A 12,276-nucleotide genomic window follows, 5' to 3' on the forward strand; every position below is an offset into this window, starting at 1 on the left:
ATTGGATTTCGATCGGAAATTCAGTTGATTTCCGTGAGCGCTCGGAAATAGTCACATTGGGTTGTTAAACTTCCAAAATCAACAATTTTACGCCCATTTTCTGTATTTTTTCTGATTTACACTAATAAAGGTATGGATGGTTTTTCATATTACCAAACCACGATGTAGAACACCTCTCCTAACTACATTTTTACCTGAAGCAAACTTTTCACACTGAATTATTTTTAGGCAAATGCAAATTAAGTGAATGTTCTAGCAGATTAATGGGTAGGACTTTCCTTTGGCACTGTCACATAGCGTAGGCTATAATAAAGAACATTATAAATACTTATCATAGAGTTAGGGTTAAGGTTAGGGTTAGTGACAGTGCCAAAGGAAAGTCCTTCCGATTAATGTATTAACTTTTCTCATTGGCTATGTTTCCCGTGTCAGAAGCTATCTGAAAAGAGCTTTCAGACGGAGTTTGTACCCATTAAATGAGACAAATCTGGAGCCAGTTTTTGCGCAGACGCAATTCATGCCTTCACGAGTTATGGTTCCTGTTGGTTCATGCTAGTGTTACCTACAGCAAATAAATGACAATATGTAAGGCATGTAAAAAGTTAATATGATAACTTTATTCTATGTAAACCAGTAATCACTATGGCTTTGCTTCACCCCCAAAGACCCGGATGATCGGTAACTAGGCCGTGTGACGTCACGCCGGTTCCGAGAATTTGACGTCAAAAATAGGATTGGTGTGGTATTAGAGCGGGAATCTTTGCCAACTTTTTGGTTGTCAGGAATTGCCAAAAAAATACATAGGTTGGTCTCTGACTGTAATAAGAGCGTATAACTGTCCAAATGTCCGTCTAGCTCTCTTACACTTACAGTCAGAGTTACACTTACAGAGTACTCGGGCTAAGTTCTTCACTGCTAAAAATTGCCAATTCCATTGTTTGACTTCTGCGCGATAAAATGATCGTTAATTACGGAAATAAGTAAACAAAGTTACTAATACCACTATAAACAAATACTGAAGGGTTACCTGAATATTTAACGTGTGTATCTATCACAATTATCATCAATGATAACAACAACGTAAAATTCTGTGACCATTTAAGTTAGCAACTGCGCCTGCGCAAACCTAATTTTACAGAGTTATCTTCATCCGGTTTTAAAATTCTGGTGGACCAAATCAATTCTCACTGCTGATAATGTTAACATTTTATGAATAATTTTAAAAGTTAGCTCTTTGTTAAATTTACATTTGTTTGTGATAAATATATGCATATTAATCGATACCACACGTAATCTTTGTCTAGTTAATTGTTAGCTCCGGAATATTAAAATTGCAAAGTGTTGCCGCATGGCGTAAACACTTATGTCCTCAAGAATTCTTGGAGAAAAATATAAAGTAGGCAGGCGCGGATTCAGGTGGGGGGGGGGGGGGGGGCGGGCAAAGCCCCTGACCCGCGCTAATACAACAATTCTATGTTTGACGTTAAATACCTTTACATCAATAATTTTCGAGTTCCTTCAACAACAACAACAGTTCACATATTAATCACTAATTCCCTCAAGAAACCCGTCAGCACCCCCCTTTTAATAATGTTCCGGTTAAAGGGACATTCCTGAGTTTGCTGCAATGTTTAAGATGTTATCGACCAACAGAGACTTTTTAACGATTGTAATTACATATCAAATATATTTTTCTGCATAAAATATTGGTGGCTGTATATTAAACGTGTTTCTGGTCGTTCTAATATGTGTACAAGGTTAAATTTCATTTTATTTCCAAAATTATTTTTTTTCGTACGTACGAAATTTTTGGAAGACAAAATCCAGTTTGGGCTCCTTACAAATATTAAGACGACCAGAAACACATTGAATATATAGACACTGATATTCTAAACAAGAAAATATATTTAATATGTAAGTTTAATCGTAGAAATATTTTATCAGTCGGAAACATCTTACAATGCAACAAACTCAGGAATGTCCCTTTAAATAGTAGTTGCTGAAAGCAGTTTAGTGTATTATTTAACAGTTACTTGGTGTAGAGCAAACTACTCAAACTGATTTTGTATATGGCGAATTAGGTATATTTCCTTTGATTGTGCATAGACATTATAGAAGTATTAAATTTTGGGTTGAAAATTATAAAAGATGACAACAGGAAATTTACAAAAATATGTTATGATATGATTGTAACTCATATGGTTTTGTTTCTCATTAAAAATAAATGGGCTATACGTGTTAGAAAATTGTTAAATAATACTGGAGGTTTTATAGTCTGTCAAAATCAGGGTATAGGGAATAAAATGGCGTTTTTATCATTATTAAAGCAAATATATATATTTTTTTTTTATACAGGATTGGCGCTCGCAATTAGACCTTTCTTCGAGAGTATCACTATAGCGGAATATATCAAATATTTTCCCGTATAAATCATATTTAGACAGTATGTGTTGGAAAATATAGAACTGCTTTAACGAGACTGCGTATTGCTGCTCATATATTATTAATTGAAACGGGAAGATGGGCAAAACCTAACCCAATTGCACTGTTAAATCGTAAATGTGTTACTTTGTTTTTTCTTTTTCTTTTTTATTGTCCCAGAAGAATACGTAGTGTTAGGGTTGGGGCCCTAAATCACTACAATACATAGCATATATATTAGTAGCAACATATACAGGTAATTACATAGACATATCTAGTATGAAGAAATATTCTTTAAACTCCCCTAGGGCACTGACCTAAATTGAAAAGAAAGATAGAGAAGAAAAAAAGAAATAAAAAACGAAAGAAGGAACAGAGTTACTTCGTGCATAATTGCGCATATATGACAGTATATTCAAAGAGATACCCACATACATAAATGCATACACATATATATTATACATGTACATATATTCACATATGTACACACATCTACCATAAATATATACGGAAGAGATGAAATTAAAAGTATTATTTTTGTTCTAAAATGTAGTCTGAATTTTGTTTTCAAACAAGCTGTTTCCATACCTCGATTATATTTAAGTCTCAATAAAATAGTGTTTGCCACGTTGCCCATTCATTATTAAATACATCGTATTTACAAGTTTTTAAAAGAATATACCTTTCCATTTCAAATTTATGTTGCATTCGTAACTGTGTTACTTGTATTTTAATAGAAGATGAATTCCATTGTATACTTGTTTGTCCTATGTACAAATCTATCAGACATTACATATTAAAATATTACAAAAATAAACTTATATTCAAATATATAGAACTGTTAAATAATAACAATGAAATAATAGTAAGACAGTTAGCTTTGTATTAACATTTGAAAAAAAGAAACATAATTGTGTACAATTACGTTTTCCCTGCATGTGAATGTGAATACATAAGTAGAAAGTTTGTTTTATATATATATATATTATGTGTATCTATAATATTGTATTTATTTATTTTATAAACATCATGTTAATACTCATGCGCGCCATGTCACTAATGTAAACAAATTGTGTGTCAATACAATGTTACGTTATAAAAGTTGTATACTAACATTATATCTCTGTATATACGTATATATTATGTGTTCAATGGCCATTAGGTTCAATGCGAATAAAGTTATTATTATTAATATTAGTGATTACTATTTGTTGTCAGGAAACTCGAAAATGATTGATGTAAAGGTATTTAAAGTCAAACATGGGATTGTTATTGTATTAGAGTGGGAATCTTTGACTACCGTTTGGTAGGCACAGATTGCGCAAACTGATATATAGTGTTCTATGACAGTGATACGCGTAAACGATCCAAACGTCCGTCTAGCTCTATTAACGTCACACTACTCAGGCTAGTTATCGCGTATCCAGAAAATAGCAGGCAGACATATTTTTTTCCAAAACGAAGTTAAATAGTAGTTAATAATAAAAAATATTTGGATGTAACTTTTTTGTGGTATAATATTTACATTTCACAAGACAAAATGTATATTTTTGGTCATTATGCAACTTTCAGACTGCCAATGAATAAACGTGATGTATCTTATGCAGCACCTGTATCGACGAACTAACGTAGTACAAATATAAAATGTGTGGTAACCTGTATTTAAATCACACGCAAATAAAACAAAAGGGTTTTAAATGGCATTTAAGAAATTTAAGGAATGCTCCCGCTTTCAAAGGAAAACCTCCGGTGTTTTTTTCCTGTTGTTGTTGTTGTTATTGTTATTAGTGGTGGTGGTGAGTTTTTGTGTGTGTGTGTGTGGGGGGGGGGGGGGGGGGGGGGGGGGGGGTTGTTCTTTTCGTCGTCCCCCCCCCCCCTCGCAGAATATCGTAGTGTCATGCTAATTTCACCCTAAACTTCTTTCAACTTCTATCGTTCACAGATTTTGTAACAACTGAACACTAAGTCGAAGTATATTAACTTATTGGGAAGGTATAATATTAATAGCATATCTACGAATCAATGAGGGCTCTACTCCAGATACTTTGCAAGGCTAAAACCTTTATGTGGTAAACTTTCTTATTCTGGTTGTGTTGTGAGACGCAGAAGGACCGTTCTCGATGAACTTGGGTTTTTCCATCGTCCAATCAGTGCCTTATTACTGCCACATTAAAGGGAGGGTCAACTCAAATATGAGCCTGATGTGTTGGAAAGATGCGTACCCGAACGACCAACACATACTGACACTTTAAGAAATGAAAAACACGCAATTTTAGAGTTAATAAAAAAAACCGTGATTATTCCTGCTAACAGGGGGACAACCATTTTCTGTAGTTTCCAGTGTGTTAGAAATTCTAGCTGGAGGCGAAGTGACGTCAGCTGAGCAACTCCAGTATGGCCTCAGACCACAATTAATTTCGCTATATGTTTCTATATAGCCTTAGCATTTTTATTAATATCAGCAGTATGTACCTTTGCCTGCCTGGGGGAAACATACCCTGAAAAGGACAACCCCTGTTGTCCAGCTCTTTCTCCCAGCATATTGGTTTAAACAAACACACCCTCTAAACCAGGCCGGAGTACTCCCATTTTACACAAAAAGCACTACGTTTGTATGGGCCGGAATTACCACAAACAAGTCTTCAATGTCAACTAGTTACACATGTTTACAAACTACATGATCTCCCCTGTCACTTCAGTCAAATAGTTGCCACTTCATAGCTGTCTGCCATGAAATAATCAGAGTCAAACAGTAGACTACTTGCGCGGTCAAATTTCCGGATTTTCGACAACCAAATGGGAAGATAACTGTAATCGGAGGCCAGTATGCACAGTGTAAACAAAGGCAGTCATTTACGGCAAGGCGTTTCGCTTTTATCAACCTGACTTGTAAAACAAGATAAATGACTTTATAATATAATAAACTATTTAACTAAATATATTTCAATCTGTATTAATAGAACGAAATGTGGTTATAGTAGTTTATTCTCTTCAAAAATCCAAAGAAAAAATGCATATGATTAGGCCTATTGGTAGTTTACGTTGGAGTTAAAACGACCAAACTTCTTTTCTCTGGGACTACGTAATTGGTCAATTTTGTGATTTTAAATGGAAAAGTCTACTTAATGAAGGGTTTCACTGAATTATTTACAGTAATTAAGCAGGACGGCTGATAATGGCGATTATCAGTTTTGGGGTGGTCGCGCGGCTACCTTACAATACCTTGTGATCTTTATAAAACGTGCACGTATTTTTTGTGTGTCTAGACAACTTGACTTGGTGACCGTCCAAAATATACACCTGCCAATCAGGAACCACAGGTAAAGGCCACGGAGAGAAAAGACCAATTAACTAAGAAAACACTCCGATTCTCATTTCAGAACGTGGGTTAATGTAGGGACAAAACATAATACAGTTACGTCTGAACTGAACTGAACTTTATTTACACTCAGGCCGTAGTCTACGGCATATGAGGATATATATACATACAGCAGTCAATATAATTGTAATAAGATGGTGGGTGTACATAAATACATACTAATAAATACAAAACATACACAGAATATCAGCCAGAGGATTTGAAAGTATTCATAATTTGATTACAAAATATAGAAAGTTTTCTAAGGACACCAGCTTTCTTAGAGTTGAATCATTTATAAAATTTATATATATTTGGTTTAGACTGACAGAAAGATGGTAAGTAACGCTTTCTTTCATTCTTGAAAAACAAACATGTAAATATATAATGAAATTCATCTCCGATATCGTAATTATTACACAATGGACATTGTCCGAGACTATTTTGTAGTTGTACATTTTTTAATCTGCCCGTTTCAATTGGAAGATTATGTTTGATAATCTGAACCATCGCTACGTCAATCTATTTTTATGGACGTCCGAATGAGTCCCCTGTCCTTATTTGACATGCACTGTATACGATTATATTGGGTCAGGATTAAACGACGTTCAAGTGCATATTACATCTTAAAATAATATCTATTTCACATGAAATATAAAGTGGACATTGTTTTGAATAATACTAATAATAAACAAACAAAAAAGTATCGAATGGCTGTCAAATTTACTCCCACCCGATCAATGTACAAATAGTAACTATGTTTGCACTGGGTTATATGGTTTACATGTGTCAATCTGGTTAAAATGTATTTTAATTGTGTTATTTTTGACGTGTATTATTAATATGGAATTTATGGACATCGTTTCCAGTTGTTTCGAGTTGTTTTCCTTGAATATTGGTCATTCACAAGTTATCTGGATGTTTCGCGTCAAAATACATACCGCATCAAAAAGGTTAGAATATTATAGTATGCACATGTAAGCTAAAACTAAAACTTTCAATCTCAATATATATTGAATTTAATGTTTATATTTCAATGATATATATACATTAGGTTATGTCTCTGTAAATAATAACAAGAAAAGCATCGTTATTTTTACACTACGCGAGATCGTTGCTTATCTGCGTCAAAACCCATACTGCGAGGATATCACATGGACTAATATTTTCGGAACCGGTGTAGCAGGCTCAAACCACTCCCCTCAGATTTCACTTTAGAGTGATTTGAGCCTAGGCTCAAATCACTCCCATCCAGGCTCAAATCACTCCCCTCTCTAAATTACGAGTATAGCTATTTAATACACGGCCATTTAATTTAAAGTAAGTGCACTATTATCTAGAATGACATCGGCATTGCAATTAATGAATAAAGGAAAGGAATACACTTGCATTATGACACTTTATTTGTATTATTTGATACTATTTTACTGATTGCATGCCTGCTGTGGATGAAAGGGGTAGTATTTTTTTAAGGACTAATTATCTTTTAATACTTTTATGATCTTCTAGGCTCATTTCACTCCCCATCCAGGCTCAAATCACTCCCCTATCTAAATTACAAGTATAACTATTTAATACACGTCCTTCTAATAGTACAGTCTTCAATTCTTAAATTAGTGGTAACTAGTGAGTTATTAGGAATAAGTAACTGCATATTTGAGTACATCGCTTAGACAAATGTAAGCAGTTTCAGGTAAACAAAATAAATACTCAGTAACTGTACTAGTTTGTCAATTAAATACCAGCTGTTATTTATAATAAGCAAAGGAGGACATTTTTATTGTTTACATTGTAACTCAATTTATACGTTGTCATAGTTATCTTCCGAGAATAGTTTTTTTTGCAGATGATTAAACTTGGTGAAAAACAGTTTGTGTTGTTACGTGTGACTGTCAATATAAGAAATGACGTCTGAATCGACTTTCTTTATATTATGTCCTCATGGATGTAAGTGGGTTCACGAGAGCAGATTTTCCATAACACAGACTAACTTTAGCCTTAACACAGACTAACTTGTGGGGTTATTTTCCATGTTTTCACGAACACAGGTAATGGAAAATAGACAATGAGGTCAACATGTCAGAAAGCATACATTTCAGATTTATATATGACTACATTACACGATTAAAGTGCTCATTGTTGTGACGGTACATGCTCTTAATTTTGTTTTCGCCTATGGCGATATTGTTTTAGAGGGCCGTGTGCAGTTCCAATATGCACTTAAGCCCAGGTGGGCACTTTGTTACGTAATACCTCCGCGAGTGCGGTTTTTACGACCGTGATTTGGCGACTAGGCGTCATCAAGTCTGGCCATCTAAGGAAAATGTCGTCTTGGTCGCTGTGGAAATATCACTTGTAGGTATTCGGTACCGCGATGTGACCCCAGGCGATATTCGGGTTTTATAATAAATAGCTAGGGTTTTAGAGATATCAGGAGAAACATATTGGAAGGCTGCCAGGGAACGCGTCCGTTTGGACTTGGTAAATATTATTTCTGCTCTGTTGTATAACCATGATGTGATTGATGTGACTTTAAATATTTTGATACTGTATTATACCAATATTATTTAGACGGTGCTACCGGTAATCTGACGCAGTAAACTGTAGGCTCACTCTTCTAATATATATAAAGCTTAACCAGTCATCCTAGAGGACCTAGGTAAACTGTAGGTTATTGTCTTTATTGTGATAGGTACCAGTATTAATTCTGTATTACAAGGTTACTGAATGAGTAGATAAGGGTTAATTAAAAATTAACCAGTTAGGAATAGAGTTGTAATTCCTTTATTAATTAAGTTCCCCTGGAAGCGTTTCTCAATTATCACACGTGTGGGTGTTGTGTCACGGTGAAGTGATTAGAATATTGTATAAACTAGACACCTAGTGATTAACTAATCAAGTGATCAGTTCTGGGTTGTTACTATTTGTTGTTGTTGTTAATTAACTACTGCGGCAGTACATTTGTCAGCGTAGATTAATACAGATTCCAAAGTGTATTATGTTTTTGTTGTGCTTTCTAGTGAACTAAACGTGCTATATTATATATACTTTATATAAGATCTAATCTCTGTTCATACCTAGAGACGAGCCACGCGGGTATATACTTCCCGATACAAAGAGATCTAATAGATATAGTTAGGAGAGATATTTGGATAATCGTGTTTCATTCAGTTACGGGTATTATAGGATCCCCGTGACAATTGTAATTTGTGAGGTATATCATACAGTTAGAGTCCATGAGGGGTGGCACAACGCACAAGGGTTCGTACCGCATCCAGCGTCGCTGGCCTTGGCGATCTTCCGTGTGTAGGACTACTGGTGTATTTAACATGGAAGCCACGGCAACAATCTCAATGTCTGTGGCACAAACTGCATTATTGTCCATACCACTCGCCAACAAGTATGCTGTCATATCCGGGTGGCCAGAGTAACCCTGGAAGTGCTTGCTATAGCGTTCATCACCGAGAACTTGAACGACTTGTGAGCGGATTGTCCTATGGTGCTTTTCAGTTACTTCTTTGGAGATTGCTCGAAACAGGCAGTTGCCGTCCCCTACTATCGTGTCAATTTTCGCTGGTAGTTTCTCTAGAGATCCGGGGAGGGGGGGGGGGGGGGGCGGGTGATCGCTTCGGGAACCTTCCCTTCGGTTGCGCAATGTCGAGCTTTTGACACGCGAACTTCCGCCAGGGAGCATCAGTCGGGACGAATGAGATGGGATTTTCTTCACATCGTGTGACTTGTACATCGGTAGATTCTGTTGTCTTTTCTTGGGGTTTTGGTGGCGTGCTAGATGCTGAAATCCTCGACTTGTATACCTTCATGTTGGTGCCGTTAACCTTCGACTTCAAGACCTTAGAACTGTCTGTTTGTCTGACTTCGTACAAGCCTTGACCGACACTCTTTGTTACGATGTACGGTCCATTCCACGGATCCACGCTCTTGCCACCCTTCCGGTCTGCACGTCTGGAATTCCATACCAGGACGAGGTCTCCTTGCGTAAATGAGGTTTTCCTTGAATGGCGTTTCTGGTAGTCGCGCTGTTGGCGGTCCTGTGCCGTGGTGATATTGTCCGAGGCTGTTGGGTAAACAATATCCTGAACGTGACTAATCGACTGGAGGCGAGCTTGCAGAGACGTTGATTCATAATCCTCAGCGGGTTCCTCCATCTCTTCGTCTTGGGTGTCACCTACAATGTCCACGGGGAGGACTGCATTCCGACTATACATCAGATGGAAGGCACTAAACCCTGTAGACTTCTGACGACTTGTGTTGAAGGCGAACAGGACGCCAGGTAAACTCTTCGGTCACTCTTCGTTCCTTCCTTCTAGCACCTTCAGTAGAGATGTCTGAATGGTCCTGTTGTTTCTCTCTACAAGTCCATTCGCCTGGGGGTGATAGGCACTGGTGATCCTTTGCTGTACACCAGTTAGTGCATGCAGTTCTTCTGAGACCTTGTTGACGAACTCTCTGCCTTGGTCTTTAATCTGGACTCTGGGTACACCATGTCGACAAATAGTCTCATAGATGAAGACTGCAACGCTCTTCGCCGTTTTGTTCTGCAGAGGTTTCGCTTCAATCCACTTAGTGAAGTAATCGACCATGACCACCATACAGTTGTAGTCGTCGGGTGTCGTTTGTAGAGAGCAGATGTCAATTCCAACTTGCTTCCATGGCATTCCCGGAATCGGAACTGAAGTCATGTGTGGTGCTGTCTTCTGGAATCTAGTACTCGCCCGCTGGCATCTATCGCAACTCGACACGTGGGTCTTAACATCATTCTTGACACCAGGCCACCAAAACCTGCAACCAAATGCAGTTACTGTTTACCTGAGATTTCATTATTTCTTCTTATGTACATAACATAGCACACATTTGTTGTAAAACGAAAATTATATTGAAAATTCATCAATCGTCCGTTTACGATTACATAAACTGGGCTCGTCAACTGGCTGTTTTTACTATATTTTCGATGCATATTACTATGGTTCTATATGTAAATATTATTCTGATACCCAATTGTACCTCATTAGTGATAATGAGTGGGTAGCGCTCGTGCGGGGTGGTGTCGATAAATCGTACGCGGCTTTAACTGGGTATTCTTTCACAAATAAAAGCTCTTCATAAAAGCTTTCTTATCCGCTAAGAGACCATAACGCTCTCTTTGCAGTGCATTAACTATCTGCAAAAAGAGCGTTATGGTATCTTAGTAGTGGATAAGAGAGTTGTGAAAGTATGCCATGGTCGCTAACATGTAGGCGTACTTATGGCAACATACACTGAATAAAACAATAGATTGATATGTACCTCTCCAATATATTGATGAGAGTCTCATCTCTTCCGATGTGTCCGCCAATAGTTGAAGTGTTACACCCTGTGTGGCACATCGTCACTATTCTTTGCCGTTCCTTCTCGTCTAGCACAACTCGTAAGTCGCAAACTGAAAGTTGAAGCAATTGTGTAAACATTAAACTGGTCAAGAATATTCTTATAGACCATGTACAATGAAGGTGGCGGTCACTTGCCCTCCCGATCATTTGCCCGTTAGGTCTTTAGCCCCTCCGGTCTTGTTCATAAGTGTCAACCAGCAGAGTTTAAAATAGCAACATTAGATATTCTGTAGAATGACCCAAATTCTCTACTACTATACATATTTCTGTAAAGGAACTAAAAAAACTGTTTAAATTCATAACTATTATAGACTCTGCTATTAAGAAAGGTTAATTGTTTTTCTCCATTATTGTATATGAATTATAATTGATAATTATTCCATATTGATCACGTTGTATGTTATTTATGTATGCATTTGCTTGTATTATATATATTGTATTTTCCGGTACCACCGTGGGTGGTAAAATGGAAATAAACTGAATTTGAACTAATATATATATATACATGTATATATATATATATATATATATATATATATATATATATATATATATATATATATATATATATACACACACACACTTATGTTGAAATATAAATATACAGCGGCTAACACATACCTTGTTTGGAGTCATTCCTCGTTGTCTTATGCAGGTAGAATAGCTCCGAATTTACAATCTTGTAGTTTCCAGCCTTCTGTCGGAAGTTCGCCTTTTTAACCCGATCTCCAGTGCACCAATCTGGGTACTGTTTGGTGTGTAAGAACGTCCGTATTTCGTCGAAATCCATGGTTTGAAGCAGTGGAAAGGGACATTTCGCTTATACGGTACATACTTCCGTTTGCCCCTTACATAGGTTAAAACAGTATACAGTTTAGTAGCACGACCATTAATTTAGAGAACGGGATTATCCTTTAATAGGACCAAATCGTCCAGCCCTCGAACATCGCATGGAAGTAAGTTCCGGTGAGAAGATTAGGATGTGTTGATTGCAATGAGCTCACACACAAGCAAGTATATGGTAGTGTTTGAGGGTGTCCTACCAGGCTACCTGATCAACTATTAAGTATAATGCTAGAAGAAGAATAGTTTATTTAAGTGTCAAGCGTA

General features: G+C 36.7%; 1 protein-coding gene across 2 annotated transcripts in view; it reads right to left on the reverse strand.

Moving 5' to 3' along the window:
* The window catches only part of LOC121371087 (BTB/POZ domain-containing protein 10-like), a 45,813-nt gene extending 44,699 nt beyond the window's left edge, over nucleotides 1-1,114 (reverse strand). For both annotated transcript variants that reach the window (XR_005957769.1, XM_041496725.1), the window contains exon 1: nucleotides 1,028-1,114. The gene's annotated coding sequence lies outside the window, so the exon portion shown is untranslated. The remainder of the gene's footprint in view (nucleotides 1-1,027) is intronic.
* Nucleotides 1,115-12,276: the final 11,162 nt, after the last annotated feature.

Source organism: Gigantopelta aegis, chromosome 4 (assembly GCF_016097555.1).
Source record: "Gigantopelta aegis isolate Gae_Host chromosome 4, Gae_host_genome, whole genome shotgun sequence".
In the NCBI taxonomy this organism is placed as follows: Eukaryota; Metazoa; Mollusca; class Gastropoda; order Neomphalida; family Peltospiridae; genus Gigantopelta; species Gigantopelta aegis.